We start from the raw sequence: 11,231 nt of genomic DNA on the forward strand, positions 1-11,231 counted from the left end.
TTGACGTCCACTCCAAGTCCTCTAGATCACGTTTGTTCCAAAGACCATGTTCCCAGAGGTTTCATTCCGTTTGGACTCCGGTTGATATTCCTTTTCTACGAAACACTGAAATAGGCAAAAAACAACAATTTGGGCTGGGCCTCCGGTTAATAGGTTAGTCCCAAAAATAATATAGAAGTGTAAAATAAAGCCCATTAACATCCAAAACAGATAATATAATAGCATGGAACAATAAAAAATTATAGATACGTTGGAGACGTATCAGCATCCCCAAGCTTAATTCCCGCTCATCCTCGAGTAGGTAAATGATAAAAATAGGATTTTTGATGTGGAATGCTTCCTAGAATATTCTTCAATGTATTTTCCTCTATTGTGGCATGAATGTTCAGATCCGAAAGATTCAAGATAAAAGTTTATTGTTGACATAAAAATAGTAATACTCCAAGTATGTTAATCAAGCAATTATGTCTTATCAAAATACCATAGCCAAAGAAAACTTATCCCTACATAGTCATATAGTTTGGCCATGCTTCATTTTCGTCACACAAAATGCTCTCATCATGCACAACCCCGATGATAAGCCAAGCAATTGTTTCATACTTAGCCTTTTCAAACTCTTTCAACTTTCACGCAATATATGAGCGCGAGCCATGGACATAGCACTATGCGTGGAATAGAATATGATGATTGAGGTTGTGTGAGAAGACAAAAAGGGAGAAAGTCTCACATTGACGCAGATAATCAATGGGCTATGGAGATGCCCACCGATTGATGTCAATGCAAGGAGTAGGGATTGCCATGCAACGGATGCACTAGAGCTATAAATATATGAAAGCTCATCAATGAAACTAAGTGGGTGTGCATCCAACTCGCTTGCTCACGAAGACCTAGGGCATTTGAGGAAGCCTATCATTGGAATATACAAGCCAAGTTCTATAATGAAAAATTCCCACTAGTATATGAAAGTGACAAAATAAGAGAATCTCTATCATGAAGATCATGGTGCTACTTTGAAGCACAAGTGTGGAAAAAGGATAGTAACATTGTCCCTTCTCTCTTTTTCTCTCATTTTTTTTATTTGGGCCTTTTTTTTCTTTTGGCCTCTTTTCTTTCTCTTTTTTTATTTTCGTCCGGAGTCTCATCCCGACTTGTGGGGGAATCATAGTCTCCATCATCCTTTCCTCACATGGGACAATGCTCTAATGATGATCATCACACTTTTATTTTCTTACAACTCAAGAATTACAACTCGATACTTAGAACAAAATATGACTCTATGTGAATGCCTCCGGCGGTGTACCGGGATTGTGATGAATCAAGAGTGACATGTATGGAAAAAATTATGAACGGTGGCTTTGCCACAAATACGATGTCAACTACATGATCACGCAAAGCAATATGACAATGATGATGCGTGTAATAATAAATGGAACGGTGGAAAGTTGCATGGCAATATATCTCGGAATGGCTATGGAAATGCGATAATAGGTAGGTGTGGTGACTATTTTGAGGAAGATATAAGGAGGCTTATGTGTGATAGAGCGTATCATATCACGGGGTTTGGATGCACCGGCGAAGTTTGCACCAACTCTCAAGGTGAGAAAGGGCAATGCACGGTACCGAAGAGGCTAGCAATGATGGAAGGGTGAGAGTGCGTATAATCCATGGACTCAACATTAGTCATAAAGAACTCACATACTTATTGCAAAAATCTACAAGTCATCAAAACCAAGCACTACGCGCATGCTCCTAGGGGGATAGATTGGTAGGAAAAGACCATCGCTTGTCCCGACCACCACTCATAAGGAAGGCAATCAAAGAACACCCCATGCTTCAAATTTGTCACATAACGTTCACCATACGTGCATGCTACGGGACTTGCCAACTTCAACACAAGTATTCATCAATTTCATAATTACTCAACTAGCACACTTCTAATATTACCACCTTTATATCTCAAAACCATCTATCAAGCATCCAACTTCTCTTAGCTTTTAAAATTTATAGCCAAAGTGAATTACCATGCTGTTCTAAAGGACTCTCAAAATGATATAAGTGAAGCATGAGAGATCAATTATTTCTATAAAATAAAACCACCGCCGTGCTCTAAAAGATATCAGTGAAGCACTAGAGGAAAAACTATATAGCTCAAAAGATATAAGTGAAGCACATAGAGTGTTCTAATAAATTTCAATTCATGTGTGTCTCCCCCTAAAGGTGTGTAAAGCAAGGATGATTGTGATAAACTAAAAAGCAAAGACTCAAATCATACAAGACGCTCCAAGCAAAACACATATCATGTGGCGAATAAAAATATAGCTCCAAGTAAAGTTACCGATAGACGAAGACGAAAGAGGGGATGCCTTCCGGGGCATCCCCAAGCTTAGGCTTTTTGGTGTCCTTGGATTTTACCTTGGGGTGCCTTGGGCATCCCCAAGCTTAGGCTCTTGCCACTCCTTGTTCCATAATCCATCAAATCCTTACGCAAAACTTGAAAACTTCACAACACAAAACTTAAAAGAAAGTCTTCGTGAGCTCCATTAGTAAAAGAAATGTCACACCCTAGCTAGTTCAAGCATTAGAGGGTGAATCATGTTTAAATTTATCTTAAATTTGAAATGGGGATGACAGAACCCCCAGCACCCCCCTGGAACAACTAGGGTTTACTAAAAACTTTTTCAATGAACCTGAAATGCCCTTCTAAAAAGCCCACCCTTTTTGTTTTGGGTTAAAACCTTTGACAAAAATGGTGCACATTTTTCTAGGACATCTTAAGGTCATTGGATTAATTCTTATAGTATTTGCATTTGGGCATTTAAATGCTATAAAATATTTTAAATGCTCAAATAATCATAAACTAAAATGTTTGCTGTTGGATTTATTCTAAGCAGTGGCCATGATTAATTTTATGATTTTTGGAAATGCCCTGGCATTTTTAATAAAGCCCTGAAGTTACAGAAATAATAGAATAAATAAAAAAACAAAAAAGGAGAGAGAGAACAAAGACTTACCTGGCGCAGCCCACCTAGCCCACCGGCTCGGCCCAGTCCACTGGCTCTTGCCAGTCGTCCTCCTCCTCCCGCCAGGAGGATGAGAAGCGCGTGGCCGGCGCCCGCGGCCACACGCCAGCCACCTCCCGCTTCCGCCGACGCCCCGGACGCGCCTACGAATGCCACGCACTCCCCCACGTCCCCCTCTCATTCTCCCTACTCTCCTCGTGGCCCTCTCCCCCTCTCTGGCTCTCTCCCCATTCCCTACCGAGTGCAGCCGTCGCCGCCGACAAGCTCCACCGCAGCCACCGCCGTCCACTCATTGCCTCGCCGTGCCAAGAAGCTCCGCCGTCGTCCACTGCTTCGCCTCGACCCATCCCCGAGCGCTCGCTCGCCCCGGAGACGCTACACCAAGCTCGTCTTCAACCTCGGTCGCCGGAGATCCCCCTCACCGACCCGCTCGCTCCAGCTCTTCCCCGAGCTCGCTGTTCGCTCCCCTGCAACTGCAGTGAGCTACTAACCTTCTCCCCCTCTTCGTGCTAGCTCTCGTGCACCGTACGCGCCACCTCGAGTTCGCCCAAACATGCCGCCGCGGAGCTCGTCGTCGACGAGGCTCCGGCCATGCCACGGCCATGCCACTTAGTCCACTAACCTCACCATGTCTCCAGGAGTCTAACGCACCTTACCACGCGCCTCGCCATGCCCCACAGCCTCAGTTCCGAGCTCACCCAAGCTCCGGCCGCCGCCAAGGTCGACGCCGACGATGACTCCGGCCACCCCAGGTCCAACCACCCATACCACTCGACGCGGACGAGTGCTCGCGTCACTTGGATGCCCTCCGCCGGCCATTTGGTCGCCGGAGGAGAAAACCCGCACCCCTCCGCCGTCCCTGGCCTTGCCGGCGACGAGCCCCGGGTCAACTCCGGCGAGTTTGACCCGGGTTGACCCCAGTTTGAACTCCCCTGACTCACTGACGTGTGGGCCCGAGGCCACTAATTAAATTAGATTAGTATTAGTTTAACACTAACTAAATTTAGTTAGTTAGTTGACACTGACAGATGGGACCCACAGGCCAGGGTTGACCTGGACCGCCTCAGTTGACCGTTGACGTCACACTGACGTCAGGCTGATGTAGTAAATCCTTTTCTGGATTTATTCTTTAATAGGAAATTCCAGAAAATAGCCAAAACTTCTAAAAATCATAGAAAATCAACCATAGCTCCAAATCAAACAATTTATATATGTAAAATGATCAGAAAAATTCAATCTATCCATCTGTAATGGGTTCATGCATGACAAAACAAGTTAACCTTGCTGTTTAAACAGAATAAGACAATGCACTAATAAGGCTATGTTAAATGAGCTAACATTTGAATCTTTGATTCAAATGAGTTCATTCCTTTCTGTTTTAGCTTGCATTAGGCCAAGACACTTTCATTTTGCCATGTCATAGCATGCATCATATTGTTGCATATTGTCATGTGTTGATTATGTTCGGTGTGTCTTTCATGGTAGGTTCTGCCTCCGAGGATAACCCCGAGTATCCGTCTGAAGGGCAGTACCCTACTACCACCACAACAGGCAAGCAACCCATTGATCATTCCGATACAAACCCATGTTCTCGCATCTGCTCTTGTTTACTACATTAAGACAACGCGATTCAAACTGCTGTGTGCTACGGTAGTTGAACCCTTATCCTATGCATGACCTGTCATTGCCACAGTAACTAGATGAAACCCACTAGCATGTGTAGGAGTTGATTGAGCCATGTATGTGTTTCCTACCTTGCTATGCCTGCTATGCTTAGAGTTGTGTTAGGTCTGATTCATCTGGGTGATGGGCTAGAGTGAAATGTTTATGTCGGTAATGTGAGGGATCTGTTGAACATGATTTGGTAAAGGTATCGATGAGAGGCCATGTAGGAGTACATGGTGGGTTGTTTCATTGAGACCGTCCATAAGAACTGAGATCTGTATGCGTGATTTAAGATTCAGCTACTACCACACATTGGGCCCTGAAATATGACCCCGCTCGACTTACAGACCCCTCTCGTCCTTTGTCCAGGAGTTGCAACTAGTTTCTGGTGTTTGTAGGTTATGTGTTGGCGGCCGTGCGTAGCGCTGACCCTAGGGGTGGACTATGATGCGGTAGATACACCGTGGCACGGTGTACCGAGTCGCCCGTTTGGTGTCTCGGGAACCCTGCACACATCGTTTGGGGCCGTTGAGGACACCCCGGCCGGATCTCCTTGCGGATGGAACCTGAATAGGCGATAAACCTGGACTAGAGACTTGTGAGGTTAGTCAGGTCGTGGTTTACACCCACGTCGGCTTTCGCTTGAAGTCTGCCGAGCACATGTCGTGTGCTGACGCTAAGTGGTGGAAACATGTGTGACGAAGTACACCCTTGCAGGGTATAAAACTATTCGAATAGTCACGTCCGCGGTAACGGACTACTTGGTTGCCTATACAGTTCATAGACAAGTTAATGGATACTACTAAAAGACTCAAGATAAGTGTGAGTACCGAGGATGGCCCTCTCGTAGGATGACGAGGGAGGATCCCCGGTGGAGTATTGTGTTGGTGAGTAGTGGACTCATGTGCGAAAACTATTTTACTAGTGGAGTTCCGTAGGATAGCTTAGCCAAGAGTCAAAGCTAGCTTGCTGCAATAACCCCACCACCTTCTTGAGAATGAGCATGTATAGTAGGTTCTGATGTAAGACTTGCTGAGTACCTTTGTACTCATGTTTGCTTAATTACTGTTTCCAGACGACAACACCGCCCCCTCCGATGGGTTTTATGTAGATCTTGATGTCGACGAGTGACTAGCCACCCAGGTGGTGATCCTGGGCATGGAGGGCCCTATGTAGATAGACAGGCTTCGAGAAGCCTTCTTGCTTTCTAGTGTCTGTACTCAGACTATTTGCTTCCGCATGTGCTTGTATGCTTGTATGACTTGAGTGTCGGGTCATGTGACCCCTATCTGTATGAACATGTTATGTATGGCTCTTTGGAGCCTTTAAATAAAGTACTTGAGTTGTAGAGTTTTGTTGTGATGCCATGTTGTATGTACTCATATCGGGCATATTGTGTGCATGATTGAAATGCTTGGTATGAGTGGGATCCGACAATCTAGTTGTTTATCCTTGGCAGCCTTTCTTATGGGGAAATGTAGTATAGTGTTCCTCGAGCCATAGTAGTCCGCTACAGCCCAGTTCACCGGAGTCCTGCTAGCCCAGCACTACTGCTCAGGACACTTGACTGGCCGGCATGTGTTTCACTTCGTTCCTATGTCTGTCCCTTCGGGGAAATGTCACGCGGTGACATCCGGAGTCCTGCCTAGCCTGCTACAGCCCGGGTTCCCCGGAGTCCCGTTAGCCTAGTGCTATAGCCCGGATTCACTCGCTGATGACCGACATGCTCGATGTGATTCATGTATGCCTGTCTCCATAGGTCTGCGCCGCTTTGGGTTCACGACTAGCCATGTCGGCCCGGGTTCTCTGTCATATGGATGCTAGCGACACTATCATATACGTGAGCCAAAAGGCACAAACGGTCCCGGGCCATGGTAAGGCGACACCCGTGGGGATACCGTCCGTGAGGCCGCAATGTGATATGAGGTGTTACCAGCTAGATCGATGTGACTTGGAATCGGGGTCCTGACAAGAAAACAAACCACCACTTCAAGGTACTGTAATGAACCCATTATTGATTTATATTGGTTTTAAACCTACTTTATTCCAACTTCTCTATGGTTTATAAACTCTTTTACTAGCCATATATTCATCAAAATAAGCAAACAACACACGAAAAACAGAATCTGTCAAAAACAGAACAGTCTGTAGTAATCTGTAGGTTTTGAGTACTTATGGAACCCCAAAAATTCTAAAATAACTTTCTGGACGTGAGGAATTTATCTATTAATCATCTGAAAAAAGAATTAACTAAATATCACTCTCCAATAAAAAATGGCAGCAGTTCTCGTGAGCGCTAAAGTTTCTGTTTTTTACAGCAAGATCAAAAAGACTTTGCCCAAGTCTTCCCAATGGTTCTACTTGGAAAAAACACTAATTAAACAAAAAACACACAACCAAAACAGAGGCTAGATGAATTATTTATTACTAAACAGGAGCAAAAATCAAGGAATAAAAATAAAATTGGGTTGCCTCCCAACAAGCGCTATCGTTTAACGCCCTTAGCTAGGCACAAAAGCAAGGATAGATCTAAGTATTGCCATCTTTGGTAGGCAATCCATAAGTGGCTCTCATAATAGATTCATATGGTAATTTACTTTCTTTCTAGGGAAGTGTTCCATGCTTTTCCTTAAAGGAAATTGGAATTTAATATTCCCTTCCTTCATATCAATAATTGCACCAATCGTTTTAAGAAAAGGTCTACCAAGAATAATAGGACACGAAGGATTGCAATCTATATCAAGAACAATGAAATCTACGGGCACATAATTCCTATTTGCAACAATAAGAACATCATTAATCTTTCCCATAGGTATCTTAATAGTGGATTCCGCAAGGTGCAAGTTTAGAGAACAATCATCAAATTCACGGAAACCTAGCAAATCACACAAAGTTTTTGGAATCGTGGAAACACTAGCACCCAAATCACACAAAGCATAGCATTCATGATCTTTAATTTTAATTTTAATTGTAGGTTCCCATTCATCATAAAGTTTTCTAGGGATAGAAACTTCTAACTCAAGTTTTTCTTCATAAGATTGCATCAAAGCATCAACGATATTTTTAGTAAAAGCTTTATTTTGACTATAAGCATGAGGCGAATTTAGCACGGATTGCAACAAGGAAATACAATCTATCAAAGAGCAATTATCATAATTAAATTCCTTGAAATACAAGATAGTGGGTTCATTGCTATCTAAAGTTTTGACCTTTTCAATCCCACTTTTACCAATTTTTGCATCAAGATCTAAAAACTCCGAATTTTTGGGACGCCTTCTAACTAAAGTTGACTTATATCCAGTCCCATCATTATCAAGATACATATTGCAAAACAAGGATTTAATAGGGGACACATCAGTTACTTTTAGATCTTCATGTTTATTGTCATGAAAACTAGAAGAACACGCTTTCACAAAGCAATCTTTCTTAGCACACATCCTAGCGGTTCTTTCTTTGCACTCATCAATGGAAATTCTCATGGCTTCGAGAGACTCATTGATATCATGCTTAGGTGGAATAGATCTAAGTTTCAAAGAATCAACATCAAGAGAATTCTATCCATGTTCCTAGCCAACTCATCAATCTTAAGCAATTTTTCTTCAATCAAAGCATTGAAACTCTTTTGCGAAGTAATAAATTCTTTAATACTAGATTCAAAATCAGAGGTCATCTTATTATAATTTCCATAAGAGTTGTTGTAGGAATTACCATAATTATTAGAGGAATTACTAGGAAAAGGCCTAGAATTAAAATTACCTCTATACACATTATTACCAAAATTGTTCCTACCAACAAAATCACATCCATAGATTCATTATTATTCTCAATCAAAGTAGACAAAGGCATATCATTAGGATCAGTAAGAGCACTCTTATTAGCAAACAATTTCATAAGTTCATCCATCTTTCCACTCAAAACATTAATCTCTTCAATTGCATGCACCTTTTTACTAGTAGATCTTTCAGTGTGCCATTGAGAATAATTAACCATAATATTATCTAGGAGTTTGGTAGCTTCTCATAAAGTGATTTCCATAAAAGTGCCTCCCGCGGCCGAATCTAAAAGATTTCTAGAAGCAAAATTCAATCCGGCATATTTTTTTTTGTACAATCATCCATAAATTCAATCCATATGTAGGGAAATTACGTTTCGTTAATTTCATCCTCTCCCAAGCTTGTGCAACATGTTCATGATCAAGTTGCTTAAAATTCATAATATCGTTTCTAAGAGAGATGATCTTAGCGGGAGGAAAATACTTAGAGATAAAGGCATCTTTGCACTTATTCCATGAATCAATACTATTTTTAGGCAAAGACGAAAACCAAGCTTTAGCAGGATCTCTAAGCGAAAACGGAAATAGCTTAAGTTTAACAATATCATTGTCCACATCTTTCTTCTTTTGCATATCACACAAATCAACAAAGTTGTTTAGATGGGTAGCGGCATCTTCACTAGGAAGGCCAGAAAATGGATCTTTCATGACAAGATTCAGCAAAGTAGTATTAATTTCACAAGATTCAACATCGGTGAGAGGAGCAATCAGAGTGCTAATAAAATCATTATTGTTGGTATTGGTAAAGTCACACAATTTATTATTATCTTGAGCCATCGTGACAAGCAAGCAATCCAACACACAAGCAAACAAGAAGCAAGCGAAAAAGAGGCGAACAGAAAGAGAGGGCGAAAGGAAAAGAGGGCGAATAAAATGGCAAGGGTGAAGTGGGGGAGAGGAAAACGAGAGGCAAATGGAAAATAATGTAATGCGAAGGATAAGATTTATGATGGGTACTTGGTATGTCTTGACTTGCCGTAGATCTCCCCGGCAACGGCGTCAGAAATCCTTCTTGCTACCTCTTGAGCACTGCGTTGGTTTTCCCTTGAAGAGGAAAGGGTGATGCAGTAAAGTAGCGTAAGTATTTCCCTCAGTTTTCGAGAACCAAGGTATCAGTCCAGTAGGAGACCACACGCGAGTCACCTTGTACCTACACAAACAAATAAGAACCTCGCAACCAATGCGATAAAGGGGTTGTCAATCCCTTCACGACCACTTGCAAGAGTGAGATCTGATAGAGATGATAATAATAAGATAAATATTTTTGGTATTTTTATGATATAGATTGAAAGTAAAGATTGCAAAATAAACGGTAATGGAAATAACGGTAGATTAATATGATGGAAGATAGACCCGGGGCCATAGGTTTCACTAGTGTCTTCTCTCAAGATAGCATAAGTATTACGGTGGGTGAACGAATTACCGTCGAGCAATTGATAGAAAAGCAAATAATTATGAGAATATCTAGGCATGATTATGTATATAGGCATCACGTCCGAGACAAGTAGACCAAAACGATTCTGCATCTACTACTATTACTCAACACATCGACTACTATCCAGCATGCATCTAGAGTATTAAGTTCGTTAGAACAGAGTAATGCTTTAATCAAGATGACATGATGTAGAGGGATAAACTCATGCAATATGATATAAACCCCATCTTTTTATCCTCGATGGCAACAATACAATACGTGTCATTTCCCTTTCTGTCACTGGGATCGAGCACCGCAAGATTGAACCCAAAGCCAAGCACTTCTCCCATTGCAAGAAAGATCAATCTAGTAGGCCAAACCAAACTGATAATTCGAAGAGACTTGCAAAGATAAACCAATCATGCATAAAAGAATTCAGAGAAGATTCAAATATTGTTCATAGATACACTTGATCATAAACCCACAATTCATCGGATCTCGACAAACACATCGCAAAAAGAGTTACATCGAATAGATCTCCAAGAGAATCGAGGAGAACTTTGTATTGAGATCCAAAGAGAGAGAAGAAGCCATCTAGCTACTAGCTATGGACCCGTAGGTCTGAGGTAAAATACTCACACATCATCGGAGGGGCCATGGAGTTGATGTAGAGGCCCTCCATGATCAATGCCCCCTCCGGCGGAGCTCTGGAAAAGGCCCCAAGATGGGATCTCTTGGGTACAGAAGGTTGCGGCGGTGGAAATAGGGTTTCGTGGTGCTCCTGGATGTTTGCGGGGTATGTGAACATATATAGGAAGAAGAAGTAGGTCGGTGGAGCAACGAGGGGCCCACGAGGGGCCCACGAGGGGGAGGGCGCGCTTAGGGGGGGGGGTAGGCGTGCCCCCTGCCTCGTGGCCGCCTCGTTGATTGCTTGATGTCCACTCCAAGTCCTCTGGATCATGTTTGTTCCAAAAATCACGTTCCCAAAGGTTTCATTCCGTTTGGACTCCGTTTGATATTCCTTTTCTACGAAACACCGAAATAGGTAAAAACAACAATTTGGGCTGGGCCTCCAGTTAATAGGTTAGTCCCAAAAATAATATAGAAGTGTAAAATAAATCCCATTAACATCCAAAATAGATAACATAATTGTAACGCCCTCGATGCAGCTATATCTCCCACGTGTCGAAGCACGACTTAGAGGCATAATGTAACGCCTCGGACACACCCGCCGGTGGTCGTTACTCCTGGTGGGATCTAGACTGGCCCCATAGATCAATACTAGTCTTTTCTGCACACT

This window comes from Triticum dicoccoides, chromosome 2A (genome assembly GCF_002162155.2).
Source record: "Triticum dicoccoides isolate Atlit2015 ecotype Zavitan chromosome 2A, WEW_v2.0, whole genome shotgun sequence".
NCBI lineage: Eukaryota > Viridiplantae > Streptophyta > Magnoliopsida > Poales > Poaceae > Triticum > Triticum dicoccoides.